General features: G+C 51.7%; 1 long non-coding RNA gene across 1 annotated transcript in view; it reads left to right on the forward strand.

The window, feature by feature from the left end:
* Nucleotides 1-759: 759 nt before the first annotated feature.
* LOC122363382 overlaps nt 760-15,724 on the forward strand; it is an 86,271-nt gene continuing 71,306 nt past the window's right edge. The window contains exon 1 of the long non-coding RNA XR_006253356.1: nt 760-845. This is a non-coding gene — a long non-coding RNA (uncharacterized LOC122363382). The remainder of the gene's footprint in view (nt 846-15,724) is intronic.

Below are 15,724 nucleotides of genomic sequence, written 5' to 3' on the forward strand. Positions count from 1 at the left end.
AAAGGGGGCTCGCTCCCCCGCCGAGGAACTGAATTAACAGGACGCGCTCGACGGCACACCGTTCCGTCAGGCGCAGCGGGCTGCCCCCACCGCTGTCGCATCCACTCCCGCCTAATGAATTTATTTTTGTTTATCTTCCGGTGGGTGAATCAAGTGGAACTCTTTTTATTTACTTTTAATGACGCTAATGGCCAGGGGTGCGCCGTCGCGCCAACTGTAGCCTCGTGAGACAGCAGGGGACGAGAGGACAATGCCGGAGGATGTGGGGGTAGCTACTGTGGGAATGGGAAAGTGAAGGTGCTTCTGTGTGACCGGGACGGAAAAAGAGGAGCTGTTTTGTCACTAAGTTACGACAATTGTTTTTGCTAGCAAATAAACTTGAAATTGTAGTCATATGAGAAGGTTGCTTACGAAGAATTTATAGGTAAAGGACGCAAAAATAATCACATTAATGAAAAAGAAGAGAGACTCACGACAAAAAAAGCGCGATACATTCAAAACCAAAGCCGCACCAAAGCTGACTGACCTGTCAATAATCGTTGTTTCCTGTCCTCTTCCTAGTTCTGTTTCTGTCCTCACAGCTACCTAGTTGTCAAACGCGCTCCCTCTGAGACCACAACCGACCTCAGTTCAGATGTTGTTGCCAAGGGCTGGGGTCAAGGCAAGGTCAGCCGTGCCGCCTGACCGACCGGCCGGTCAGCCATGAGCCAATCAGAAGACAGCACGGCTCGCTGTCGCCGGCCCGACCCGGCCTAGCAACAGCTGGGGGCGCTGAGCAGCAGGCCGCAAGGACGTCAACGCGTGGAGGCTGGATTGGATTTCGGCACTGGTCTGCATTGCAATTGGTGAGTACAAAAACTGTACCTACCTATTCTTTTGTTTAGTGGAGTATGAAAGAAGCATGCCACTGAAATGAGTGACCTGTCATATGCCGTTTAAAGTACCATGGCATCAGCTGTATGGCAAAATTAGTTTAGCCGTCGTTGGCCGTTCGGATTTTCTAAAAGACTGATCGTGAAAGAGCACAGAAGCATCCATATTTGAACATGAACAATGGTCGGACATCTTAATTTGGAACTATGTTCTTTCACCGCAACTTAAATGCGGTATCATGAAATGGTCGTTGAATTAAAAGCCATGTGCTTTCCTCCCACATAAATCCTATTATGAGTTACGTTTCCCGCAGCATCAGCACAGCTAAAACAATGAACTATTTTCCGAACAATTGGCTTTGTCTGGTGTAGGCGGTGGCTGGCGATGACTCGGCTCACAGTCATCCCATGAGCGCGGAAACGGCATCAGGCAGAGCGCCGGTGGTCCAATAATTGGGCCGGTGCTCGCCCCGCGCCCGGAAGTGCCGGGGGGAGAACAATTCGCCGGTCGGGCTCAATATCTGAGCGAAACAATCCGCCCGCTAGGCGGAATGTGAGCCAATTAGTGGGGCAGCGCTCCGAGGGCGATGTTGTTGAGCGGGTACTTCTGTAAATATAAACGGAGTAAAAGTCGCATCCATAGTCGAATTTCCAGCAAAGGCTGACACAAATAAACAGCGTCTATTTAAGGGTGACATTTTTAAGCTGACATTTTCGATCGTTTAATTAACGTGTCAGCTTATGCCAGCACATCCTGCCATGACGGGAAAACGGCGTTTCTTTCATGGTTGGCAGGGGAAAGGGAAAGGAACACATGAGGATTCGCTACCAGTTTTTCATGACAGCGGTTTCATCTAAAGATGAACAGCAGTGCAGAAGACCAGGGACGCCAAAAAAGCACTTTAGCTGATCCTTATTATAGAGGGCAAGTCCTTATCTTTTTTATAATATTTTACGATCATGGTAAATCCGATCCGGTAGCTTTATTGCGGACGTCAAGCGGATCGTTCTGTAGCGGATCTGGCCACTCCAGCGCAAGCAAAGCCCGGTAGCGGACATGGTAGTAATGGTCTGTCCGGGCCTTCCGACCGACAGCGGACCTCGTCGCCCGAGGCTGCGTGGGACACTTCCCTGCCGACCTGAATGGAACGACGCCGGGTCCACAATAAAGGCTTGACACCCAACATAATGGTACCGCTCTCTATCGCCACCAAAAAGTAACAAATCATAATTATCCCGTGATTTATCGACTGTTTGTCCAGGCTAACAATAGCTCTCAATTTTGATAGCATCGCAGGCTAGGCACAATGGCTCGAAATACACAAATTATCCTGTCGCCAAGGGTCAGACGGCAATAAAATATCGTGCGTTTTTCGCCGCCCGCTGAGAAGGGTTCTATTTTGATTAGCGGCGTCCCAAATCGGCGTCGCCTGGCTACTGGGCACTACCGACACCCCGCGGCCTCCGCGCCAAATTGGCTCGGGTAATTGCCAGCGGTAATCTTATTACAACATCAGACCGGCCGGCCCCGTGGCCAGTGTTTTATGGTCGCAGCACCATTAGGCTTGTGGCGCTGTGCAAAAAGACGCCCAGACTTCGATGGGCGCCGAGATAGTGGGCGCCGGTACAAAACAGTGGCACGCTGGATGTGTATCAGTGACGGAGGCGCTGGGCCACCCGGCCCCGGTCCGACGGCCTATATGGAGGACCGGGGCAAAAGCCAGCCCGACACCGGGAATTTGTGACGTCAGAGCGTGTGTTGACGAATATAGATGTTCCACGATTGAACTGTGCACGGTTGTTTGGTTTCGATTCCTGAGAAAATCACGCAACATTATGCGATTTAGTTTTCAGAACAAGTCATTTCCAGGGACTGTTTTGTTCAGCACATTCCCAGGTCCTGAATTGACACATATGGGACGGCTTTTTCAGAAACTACGAAAGAAGGACTGAATAGCTCAACGTAAAACATCTCAAAGGCATGTTGGTCACGATTATGTGATCACCAAAATTATCAAGTAGTTTATGATCAGTACAATGGATAAATATTATGAATGATCGTTTCAGGCCAGTTCAGTGCGGTTTTGGACGACTACCTACTGCACAGGACACAGACACTTGAGCATAGATGGTAATTGGCCAGTAATTCCTGAATTATCATCTCATTTGCCGTGATATACTCATAAACTAATCCCCTTAAATACTGTAAACTTTGCTACAACCATAAAGCATTTACGAAGGCACGTTGCCTCCTGCATACTGCACGCCATTTTGCCATAAACCTGCACGCAGCTTCAGGCTTGCCTGTATCGTCTTTCTCCTTCGGAGGGAAGATGGAACGGGGAGAGAGGGACTGAATGAACTCACAGCACCTCTTGACTTCTCTCTTTGTCGTACGTGCTAGCAAATCCGCGCAATGATTTGTAGAACAAATTTCCAATTTGCCGCCGGCACTTTACTGACATTCGAGCGGTGCTTAAATCACAGAAGGACACCGATAAACCGTTCTGCTGGGTAATACACCCAGACACTGTGACATTAATCACCGTGTATAACACACCGCTGCGGGCTGGCATCGGCCCACCCGGGGACCCGACAGCGGAACAATAGAAACATTCGCACGGACCGTCCGCGGCGCACGCCAGACGCGCTGAAATATAACGCACGTGCGTGAGGGGGCGATTTCGCAACCGGCCAACTTCGCAGTGTCAGAGAGCAGTTTAAGATCGTTTCAGATAGCAGGTCTAATTTGACAGTCACCATTAAGCATAAAGATAAGAGACTTCCAATCGTGTTTTAAATGGTGTCATTCATTTTCTCATCAATATGCGTAATGCGTCGTCCGCTGCAAGCACTCCTTATTGGCTTTGCTAGACCTGTGGCTAGTAGACCTTTGTTGCTAGGCCTGTGCTTTGGCTTTGACCTCTTACCTTGGAAATTGATTGAAGATAAAAAAAAAAAAAATTCGATTACTCACTCTTTAGAATCGTCTATACTCGTACTTGAGACTGTTCGTTTGGTATTGTTTTCCCCTAACTTTTTTATTTGCAGATACAACAGGATGAAAATTTCCCCAAGTTCACCACCAAGCAAAAGACCGTAGCAACACATTCGATGTCGAAAAACCTTCCGTAGAGTAGAAGCTGAAACGTCCTCTGCTCAAAATGTATTTTAATGGCTTGATTGCAATTACCCACACGCAGTGCCCCAGAGCCCCTTACAGGACCGGCGACTCGCCAGCATCCCCTTCCCCTGTTCTCTGTTCGGCCTTGCGAACATCCCTGTCGTCACCGTCCGTCCCGCTATTGTTAGTGGGGCGGCCCCTCCCGCTGCGCCGGGGATCAAACGCCCTTCCTATCAGCCGCGGCTGACCGCCAGAGCCGGTCACTATAGTTGGGCACCGCGGCTGAACGATTGGTGCACGCCGGAGTGCAGGGTGCAGGCTGGTCGGCGTCCGACGTGGCTCCCCTGCACCATTGTGCAACTGATTGAAATAATTGCCCGGCATTGATTCAATAAATGCTCCGCGGAGCGCGGCTGAGAGCGACCGCGAGCAGTAAAGGGGGCGGGCCGCGCGGCGGAGCGGTCACTAAAGGTGGCCGCCGTCCGGGGGGGGGGGGGCAATAAATTGGGTGGGCAGGGCTCGAGGTCAGAGGTCGATCAGTGACATTGTGCAGGAGAGAGGGTAGGGAAGGGACGGGAGGAGCGGGGGATATGCACTGAAATTCAGGCGTGAGAAGAGGAAGGTTTGAATGTTGACTGAAGCTTTGAAATACTTTTGATGGGAAATGATGTACCAAGGGAGAGAAACATAATTAAATCCCATGCTCTCTTGTATTATAAAGATGGTTACCTAAAACCCGTTCCCACTTATTAAACGTCAACAACAGTAAAAGGTATTTAGACCGTATGCACTTGCATTACATTATTTCGGTCATATTTAGCCCTCACGCCCCGACCTACTGACGGAGTGACGAGCCTCCTGCCACGGCGGTTGACACTGCAGTGACGTATTCCAGCCCGTATACACAGCGTTACTCCGTGATCCCCGGCGCCCGCTCTGGTGACAAACCTATGACGCACTGAAAACTTTTTTACCATTTCCTGAAGGGTAAACCCGCCATAGCATGGTAGCTTGACACACAGACGTTTTTTACCACCTTCCAGATGGTAAATTTTACTCTTTCATGAAGAGTAAACTCGCCAGGGAGGGGTAACATGACACACAGACGTTTTTTACCATCTTCTGAATGGTAAACTCTTTTGATTTACTCTTGTCTAGAGTGTAACATTTTTTGGGTTACACTCTTTGAAAGGGTAAATCTTTAACGGAACCCTTTTTTAGGGAGTAACGCATCATCTACTCTGTGCTTTACCCTCCTACAGAGAGTATATTCTTATGGCCTACCCTTTGTCACATGGTTATGTTTACTCTTTCCTTTAGTGTAAACCCCTCAGAGGATGGTAACAGACCCACAGACGCTTCCTTCAGAAGCTTCACGAAGCTTCTGTTAACCGGAGCTCACCAACTAAAAAAAAAAATGTTTCAAGAGCAACAATGTAGGTATATTTGGCTTCCGTACAAACAATACGAGGGGCACACCAACCATGAACATTGTGAGACTCTTCAACTTATTCATACAAATTTGTACAAAGCGTTCAGCAATGCACAAGCGGTAAATAAACACCACGATACAACTTGAATGCAATTTGAATATGAATACAAGACATTCAGCGCCCTCATATTGGATTAGGCAGAGCGCACAATATTTGAAGTGAGCGACGGCGTTCCTGGGTGGTCGCCCGTCTGCGTGAGATAATGAGACTGGATCACTACAGTGCAAGGCTTTTTCAAAGTCACCAACAAAATGCATAAACTTGTAGCATCACAACAAAATTAATGTACGTACTCACAACACTAGGCCACGTGGCCGTGCACGGGGTCCTGTTAACCAGGTCAAATTAGCACCACTCAACGACACGCAATGCTCTAGCACATCGGTACTTACAACAAAATGTCCACAGAGGCTCTATAGGCGATGAACAACACACAAGCACAATCACCAACGGCCACGCCGCGCGGCACCGACACTGCTCACATCCGCTCTCGGAGACCAACGGCCGAAAACTGACAGATGCGCGCGGCCTTCAAACCGCAAACGGCCGATCTCGTTTCTGATTGGCTGATTGTTTCCATTTCAAATATCATCTTCACGAGGGTAAACAAGATCCACGCATGAAACGACTATCTGTACCCGAGTCACGATACCCAGGAGGAAAGAGTTTTCGTGATGTTCTGGATCGCGAGAGTAATATTGATATTTACATGGTAATAATACTCTTCGCTGGCGAATAAGTTCATATTAACCACGTACCGTTACTATGCACATAATGGTAGCAGCGAGTTACCCTTTCAATATACTATTATCTTGCGGGTTTGATGAAAATGAACTCTCCAGGAGGTAGTAAAAAAGTTTTGAGTGCGGTGACTCAGGACCGGTCGGTCATCATGGGACTAATCCTGTCACAAACACGTGCACACGGTCGCCGGGGCGTGGGTGAATCACCAGATACTGTGCACAGCTGGGAGGGATGGGGCTCACATCACTTATCGATGACATCAGAGGAGTGAGTTACCGTTGAATGACATCAGGTGGATAGAAGAGCGATATGTAGCGGAAGGAAGGAAGATGGGTAATTTACCGGATCCCTAGCTACCGCGGATCATTAGTATGTAGAAACTGGATGAAGAATCGCATTTTCTCAATGGTTCGTCAGTCGTCAACGCTGCCTAAAAAAAAAAACAATATGCACGTCGATATGACTCTGTTCAGCTACTCTGTTCAGATAACCTAATCACTGATCAATAACGCTGTTCAACCTCTCGCTGCAGCTAACTAATCTGCAACTGATTTGTAAATTGCCATGTAGCTTCCATGGAACCCACAGTTAGCCATCGTCATAACTCCCGACTGAATATACAGTACCGAAAACCCGCTACCAGCAGAACACTTTATTATGGACACCCCAGCTCTGAACATGACGGCATCTCGCCACTATCTCGCTAGATTTCGACGGCCCACGGAAAGGCGTGGCTATTTGGTTAATTTATTCGTCGTGTCAGGGGCGCTGATATTGGGTTTTCTATCGATAAGCTGATCGTAAAGGCGTGGGTAGAAGGCGGAGGGCGGCGGGCGAGGCTCCGGACTCCCGTTACACACAACCACCTGGCTGTCCCCGAATTAGTGGACCTTTTTGTGTACAAACTTATGGCGCCGGGATTAAATTAGATTGAGTTGCGATAGGAATCTCTGCGCCACTCCGGCCAGGTCTTATCTTAAGTGGAATAAACAGGAGCCATTAGAGGATGATTTAGGAAATACTCGGCCGTCGAGATGTCTGGGATCTCCCCATAAACTCGGCCCGAGTTCCAACTTTTTATGCAGTGTCAGCCGGTCTGAGACGAGCGAGGAGACTGCCTCAGGGGCTTCCAAGCCATCGGCTCGCCTCTGAATGCCGGCTCGGTGCGTGAGTTGACAGATTTCCGGTAATAAAGTCGTTGGCAGATGTCTTTACGACTCTGGTTTTTGCGTTTTCCCGGGCGATTTATAACCCCCTGCGTCGGACCCGAAAGGCTTGATTTGAAAAATGATTCGAGCGTGAAATATGGTTCGTATCACACACCAACCCAACGAACAGGTCATCTTTGTCTGTAATGAGCAAAAGTCCAGGTATCTTCCTATTTATCTTCCTTATCAATGCGCATCGGCAGCTGTTTATAAAAAAGCTGTCATTTTTTGGTCAACTGTCGTTACAAAGTGAAACGATAACCATTTGTTCAAACATCACCGGGACAAAGCTGGCCGAAAAAGAGCGCCCACTCTCCGCCCGACCACCGTCGCCTCTCATTTCGCTGATGACTTTCGGGGCCTGTCAGCGTTCCATCACCCCCGCCCGGCGCGGCGGCCCACGCGCACGTTTCAGGTAATCACTTCTTGTCCATTCATCACTGAGTGGGTGACGGCGCCGGGACACGCCCGTCGCCATTCATACGGTCTGTGGGCCGGCCTGTGCCGGTCACAGCGGCCCATTGTGCGCCGCGTCCGTGCTGTGTGGCCAGCCCTCCAGCCGCGCTACTGTAGACACTGTGGACAAAGGCGCGGAGACGTCCGATTAGCCTGTGTCGTCCCACCCTGGCCTGACGCCCGCCTGCGCGCCCCATTCCGAACGTGACTACATCAGAGGCACAACGGAACGGGTCCAGTCCCGTCTTACCTCGCCTGGCGCCGAGCCGACCCAACGCAGCCACCGATGTCCTTTCCGGGAGGTGAACAGAAGGAAGCCTTTCTCTCGGTGACACGTAGCTCGCGACGGGCGGTCCTGTGGCGACGGCCACCGGGCGGGCCACCGGGCGGGCGGGAGGAGCGGGCGGACAGGGGAGGGAGGGGAGGGCGGCCTCCGGTCCCCGCTGACCTGGGCGTTCTCCAGCGATCGAGCGGTGTGCGTAGGCCGGCTATCTCTCTACCGTCTGGGCGTGGCCGTCCGACACCAGCCGACAGCCGGATTCGAGTGGGCCGCGGCTGGCTAACCCACCGCCCGTTCAGCGTCACTGCCGCGAGGACGGCGGCAAAAAGTGGCGAGTGCGCCGCGTCTGACCCGCAGCTGGCCACTTTTCCGCCCGCGGCGCCTCGCTCTGACCGCGTCTGACCCCGTGGCGGCGGCCGCCGGCGGCGGCAGCGGTGAGCGGTCGGGCGGGGGCGGGGGCGGCCCGCTGCCGCCGCCGCCCGAGCCGCCGTCTGCAGGAGACAGCGCCCAGGTGTGACCGGAGACGGACGCAGAAAAACTGGCCGTGTCGGCCGCGCCGGCTGCGTCGGCTCGGTCCGATCGGGGCCGCTCGGGGAGGCCGGAGACGCGCTCCAGATGGTCCGATAGACGCCGCCAGCCTTGTTCGGACGCGCTAACTGGCCCGGCACGTGCCTCGGCCCGTACCCCTTCATTAGGAGTCGGCGGGCGGCGCTCCGCCCGGCTCTCTCTCCCGCCTCCCCTCCCCTCCTGAACGGGTCCCTCCCCGGCTAGTTACCTGCCCTCCGTCAGGCCCAGGCGCCGCTGGGTACCGCTCCAGTAGTTTTTACTCAGATTTATCTCGAACTCTGGGTGTGCATATCTTAGAATAATGACGGACGCCAGGGACATTATTTTCAAAGTATTGTTTTTATCGGTCTTTAGGGGCTAATTACCGTGCGGGTTGCGCGACTGTGGGGTGGTTTCTTGTTCTGTGGCTGGGCGGAGGGTGATTTTGATGCTCAATGGAATCTATGGCTGGGCTAAGTACGGTCTCTGAGGGCGGCGGGCTGGGTCTGAATGACAAAAGGCCGGTATTTGGGGGTTTAATTGGCCCCGCCCGTGGCCGTCCCAGGAGGCGGAGTGTGCCATACCGGTGCGTGCCATGGCGTGCGCGTGCCTGCCTTTACCAATGGGTGGCCCTCCGACCAAAATGCTCGAGTTTCTTTCACTGTGGTATGTTGGGTAAGAACTTCTGGATGGGGGCCCCTGTGGCATACCCGCTGTGGAATCGAAGAAACTGGACTGGAGATAATAAATGGCTGCTGAACAGAGAATGGCAGCCACCGACAGCGGCATATCCTAAATGTCGTCTCGAACTTGGAATTACGAACATCAAATCCTCACTCTACACACACTGCAGGAGTATTCATCATATTGATGAGGTTGTCACTCGCAGTGCTGTCGGCGATATTTATCAAGATGTCACTCGCCTTCCAAAACGCATTGATGAAGTTGTTCGCGTTCGCGTGGGCGCAGAGCGAGCGAACACAACACCTCTGGGATACCGATCAGCTGTCCAGGGATGGTGTTCTTTGGTCGCTGTCGCCTGGTCACTGTCAGCAAAAAACGCATCGCGTCTGCTATTGACATTCGATGCACGACTACTCTGTGTTCCGGCGGAGTGGGGGGAGGGTCGGGGTCGACGGGGATGAGAAGGGTATATGATTTACAGAACACTTGTTAGACGTGACAGTCTATAAGCAGCCTATGCAGTTATATGCGTATGACTAAATTTCTTGAAACTTAATTAAAAATCGTTCAAACAGACAAACAAAAAACACTGCAACAGTGTGAAAGTCTCAACCGTGCACCATATTTTCGTGGGGTCACTGTCCCCCCGCCCCGCCGCAGTCCTCTCCGGGGTAAGACGGTCGGGGAACAGTGCAGCCCGGGTGCCGTAAGCCGGTCGTAATCTGTTTTGCCCCGACGCTCTGCTCAGCGTCGTCGAGGCTCGTTCCCACCGTTCGCCGGTCCCGTATGTCGGAAACCGGGCACTAAACCCATTGACGAACTCCCGGCCCGTCGTCTGCAAAGCCGGCTTAACGGCGGCGCTGAATGGTATAACGGAGGTGTCGCGGCCTGCTTACCTCTCTCCATCACCGTCGAGATCCTCGCCTGCTCCCTTCCCGGTGCTCTGTTTTCTTTTTCCTTGGTGAGGATGTTAGTTATGAATATATTAATTACTATGCACTTCCGTATATTTAGCATCTTTCTCGTCCGTCTAGCTCCCTTCTATCCACTCTCTTCCCCCTCTCTGTCTCTGTCTCTGTCTCTGTCTGTCTGTCTCCCTCCCTCTCTCCCTCTCTCTCTCCCTCCCTCCCTCCCTCCCTCCCTCCCTCCCTCCCTCCCTCTCTCTCTCTCTCTCTCTCTCTCTCTCTCTCTCTCTCTCTCTCTCTCTCCCTCTCTCCTCTCTCGTCCCGATGCCTTCCGTTCCCAGTCGTGCAGCGCAGCTAATCCCAACGGACCGCTCCCGTCGACCCCGCTGACAGAGCCGGTCAGACCGGAGCCCGTCCCCTCTGACCGGTGACCTGCAGTATGGGGTCACACCACTGACACGATACAGACACCGGTGTTGATTGCGTCACACGGGGAACTGCGGCATGCCAGAGCAGAGTAGAATGGGTAATGGAAAGCTAGGAATGCTTATGTTTTGAGAAAATCTTGCCAATTATCAGTTAAAATGTATGAATATTTGAAAGTGTTTTTGCTGCACTTACTTTTCCTTTTCTGTTCATTCAATCGTCTTCCACGTAAAATATTGTCGTCAACCGTCGTCTGAACGTCTCTTTCTCCCTCTCGGTCTATGCGTGTCTCTGTCTCTGCCTCCCTCTCCTTTTCTCTCTCCCTTTGTCTCTCTCCTTCTCCCTCTCTCTCCTTCTCCCTCTCTCTCCCTCTCCCTCTTTCTCTCTCTCTCTCTCTCTCTCTCTCTCTCTCTCTCTCTCTCCTTCTATCTCTCTCTTTCTCGCTCCCTTCTCTCTCTCTCTCTCTCTCTCTCTCTCTCTCTCTCTCTCTCTCTCTCTCTCCGTCCGGTCTCGGTCCCACGGCTCTCCCTAACCAGGTGAGCTGTATCACATTGCGTCCGCGGGTGGTCCCACTGAAGAAAAACAGCCCCACTGCTTATCTCGCTCGGTCGTGCGCACAGATGACCTGCTTTACGTGCCCTGGGTCCCGGCTGCACACAACCGGGCCTCTGATAGTGCCGAAACCTGACCGGGCGCCGGTCAGAAACTGGCCCACTGCGATCGGGACGAGGTTTTTTGATGGGATAGAGAAGGGTTGACGGGATGAGAGCGACTGACGGGACGGGAGGGACGGATGGGACGGACAGACCCGCCCAGGGTGCTGATCAGAAGGGTAACTGGAGCTGATTGGGATGGTCGAGTTGGATTAGATGAGAGGACTGAGTGGAATCGTCTTATCTCTCGTGATTGCTATCGGTATTGAGAGGATGGACCTCGATAGACAGCAAGGGTCGGTTCAGATAAGGTGGCACGGAGGGACCACCCACAAATAGCTTAAGTGCTCTAGAAGGCCTATATCTTATATATTGAATTTGCGTCGTGAGGAAGGCACATTTTGATTTTAAAGTTTCCTAGCTATAGCCCGTGAAAGCAGCTGCATTAAGTTTCAATCAATCAATTGATTGATTTCAATCAATCAATTACGTTGAACCCTGGACACTGATTTGTTGATCTTGCGACTAGAACCTTGTCAAGTGGTTTTCACATAGCACCAGATGACACCAAGCTTTTCCACCAGCTTTCATCGCCGCTCCGAGTGAAGTCTGACCTATCTGTTGACATCGGTGTCCTTCCCCGTTCACCCTTTCCCCGCCGTGTCGAGTTCGAAGGTCTGTGGCAGGTGGGCCGGCCTGACGCCGCCGCAGGCCGCGCAGACCGTGCCCTATCTCCTCCGGTCACCTTTCAGACACGGCGCGCCGCGTCCGCCGCGCTGAGACAAAAACGACGCGCACCGCTTTCATCGCGGCGCGCGCAGCTGGTCGCCGGCCGCCGGCGCTGATTACTTGCGCAAACATTGCAGCGGATCGCGCGCCGGCCGTTGCAAAACAAACAGAATCACAGCCCATAAAGCATGTTTGCCCCATTATGTCTATCGCGGCGCCGCAGAAAAAGGGGTAATAAACGCGGAGAAAAATGCGCGTGCCTGCTTAAGCTGCATGCTAACGTCCGCTCATCTGCCGACGGGGGTCATTAGGATTCAGACAGGCCAACATCAACAGTATCCTCTGATTACAGGGCCTTTAAAATAACACAAACGGTCCTAACTAATGCCGTTTAGTAGTCGCAATCGGCAATGCATGCTTTATTTATCCACAGCGTGAGCAGTAAGCCCCCTTTTCTGTTTAATTCGGCCAACTGATGTCGATGTACTCTCTGAACCTCGGGTTTTCGCGTCCTACCGTCTGGTCAGATTTATTTCCCCAGGTCCTAGTCTCGTCTAGACAGTCTGCTGTCTAGACACCCGGTCAGCCGTCGTCTAGACAGGCTCTCGTTTTCGTGTCCTGGCCCTGGGCCTCGTTTCATAAAGCGAGTCCGTAACTTACGCCGGTTTTTGGGCTTGTATTGCAAGCGCATGTGAAGCGATAAATTTATTTCCCCTTCTCCCTTCCGTTCTTGCTTGCAAGATAAATAAATTCAACGATTCAAACTATCGTCATCGCTTCACATGTACTTGCAATACAAGACCAAAAACCGGCGTAAGTTACGGACACGGTTTATGAAACTGGTCGCCCTGCCATCTGACCGGATTTATTCACCAAGTTCCGTCTAGACAGTCTGCCGTCTATCGACACCTGGTCGCGGTCAGCCGCCGCGCCGTCTAGACGTCTGTCGCTACCTGACCGATTGTCTCAAGCCCCGCGCATGTGTGTGTGTGGTGTCTTTCCCGAGTCGCATGAGTCATCAGTCTAGACATTTAGCGAGCTCTCGCTGTCATCTCATTCGTTCAGCGTCTCTGATTTTTCACCCGGGAGACTGAGCGAAGTTCATAGGATCGCACGAACAGGTGGGTTCGTGGCCACAGCCTTGCGCCACCCATTGTCTTCATTCGATATGCCCGTCATGCTCCGGTATGTAGGCTGCATTTCACACCAGACTGTGTGTCGCAGCAGTCAAACGTCTGTATGCCTGGTGACTCACAAGTCGCCGTCACCAGCCAGCCTGGCGGTATCGAAACCGGATGGGAAGGGAGGGGGGGGGGGGGTACCTGATAACCTGGCGTCGCTTCCCTTCCCAGCCCCGCTGGGAGCTGGCCGTATCAGGTGACTTTGTGACTGATGCAACTGCCCAACCGCCGCACAGAAGCGCCATAGACCGCCAACATGGCAACCCTGAATACTTTCTTCTACGTGGCCGGACATTGAAAGTCGAGGGATGATCTGTTCGTGGGTTGAGATATTATAAAAAAACATTGATCGCAATATTTGGCTGCTGAAAATGCCGGGCTTGTAAGATGCGTTAAGTATTCTGTTAGAAATTCCTAGCACGTCAAGCGCGATAAATCACTGGCTAGTATGACTTCATGTAAAAACGCTGTAGTTGCGAGTTTTCAGCTCCCGTGGCGGTGAACAAAGATACGTTCAATAAACATACAGCAGTTTGCCTGAAATTTTTTGCTCCCAAGAGAAACGGCAATCTTCACACCAAGGAATCTGGGCATAAAGCGCGGACGCGCGCTGAGTAAATGTTTACAGTCGTGGTCAACTGGGCGAGAACTCCCGCCCGGCTGGATCAACTTTGAGCCGGCTCACTTTATCGGCCTCAGCTAAACTACACTGAACACACAGTGAGTAACGCTGTGCAAGACTGTGACAAAACTTTATCGCGCCCCACATCTAAGGCCGCCATGGGATGTGGGGCACACGCCGGGCGGAATGAATGTCGGCATGAGGCTCATTTCCTCAGCCAGAAAATTCAGTCTGCTTTACTCGTTCAGAAAAAAAAACTCCAGGCACTACGCTGGCCGATATATTTCTATAAAATGATTATTGGTCTACACATACAGCTACCTCCTAACACTCGGCGCTCAACAGGCGCTTGAGACGGATTAGTGCTTCTAATAAAAAACTCCCGGATCCATGAGTGAGCCGGCTCCCCGAAAATCAAGACCCGGGTACGTCTAAATCGGGCTCGACATCTGAGACGGGCTCGTGTCAGGTAGATCTCGACAAGTGCTTTGTCATCTGTGTAATGTGAGGACTGTTCGATGCTCCATTAAGGTTACTGAGTTGCATCACTTTGGGGTCGGCGGGTTAACGTGTCAAATGCATATAGCGTCATTGACGAAGTTTCCTTGGTTGTTTGGTTGTTCCGTGAATCCGTGAGCTGCGATGATCTTTCCTCTGACAGGATCTTTTGAAGTCTATAAGCATTTAAGTCCATCTGCCTGTCTGACTGGCCAGTAGTCCGTTCCCCCCCCATTAATCCGTCCATTCGGCCGACCGTCTCTCCGCCCCCCTCGCCCCAACTCGTCCGTCCGTTAGTCCGTGCCGTCAGCCGCCGCCAAGTCGTCTGGTTCCTGTCACATCTGCACTGCTGACGCACGGTCCGTTCAGCAAACTCAGCAGCAGTTTTTGTGTAAGCAGCTTTCGCTGTCGGCCACCTATCCGCGTTCGCTACCGCCGCCGCTACCGCTAACGTATCCACCGTCACTGCCGCCGCCGCCGCTTCTGCTGCTGCTGCTGCTGCTGCTGGCAGATGGGTGGAGCTTTTCCGGGGAAGTTGATGGGACAAAAATTGTCAAACATACAATGTCCTATTGTCAAGTTGAATAAAATGCTACACTGAATCAATCCCTATCAAGACAGATGAAATATATTGCAATACACAGACATTCCAAACCTCTTCAAGGCAAAAAAAGGATTTCGAAAGCAACAAAGTCCTACAAATTAGCTAAAGTTGGTGGTGCAAAACTCTTATTGGTGGGGCAAAATGGCAAGTGGCAGCCGCCCCACCAACTCTATAGGAAGCTCCGCCCCTGGGCCTGCTGCTGCTGCACTGCTGCTGTTGTTGTTGCTGCTGCTACTAGTTTTGCCAGATCGGGATTCCGTTGTCACTACCACAGCCGCCACCTCTGCCGTCATGCACTGAAAACTTTTTTACCATTTCCTGAAGGGTAAACCCGCCATAGCATGGTAGCTTGACACACAGACGTTTTTTACCACCTTCCAGATGGTAAATTTTACTCTTTCATGAAGAGTAAACTCGCCAGGGAGGGGTAACATGACACACAGACGTTTTTTACCATCTTCTGAATGGTAAACTCTTTTGATTTACTCTTGTCTAGAGTGTAACATTTTTTGGGTTACACTCTTTGAAAGGGTAAATCTTAAACGGAACCCTTTTCTAGGGAGTAACGCATCATCTACTCTGTGCTTTACCCTCCTACAGAGAGTATATTCTTCTGGCCTACCCTTTGTCACATGGTAATGTTTACTCTTTCCTTTAGTGTAAACCCCCCAGAGGATGGTAACAGACTCACAGACGCTT

Source organism: Amphibalanus amphitrite, unplaced genomic scaffold, assembly GCF_019059575.1.
Source record: "Amphibalanus amphitrite isolate SeventyFive unplaced genomic scaffold, NRLGWU_Aamphi_draft 000026F_arrow, whole genome shotgun sequence".
NCBI lineage: Eukaryota > Metazoa > Arthropoda > Thecostraca > Balanomorpha > Balanidae > Amphibalanus > Amphibalanus amphitrite.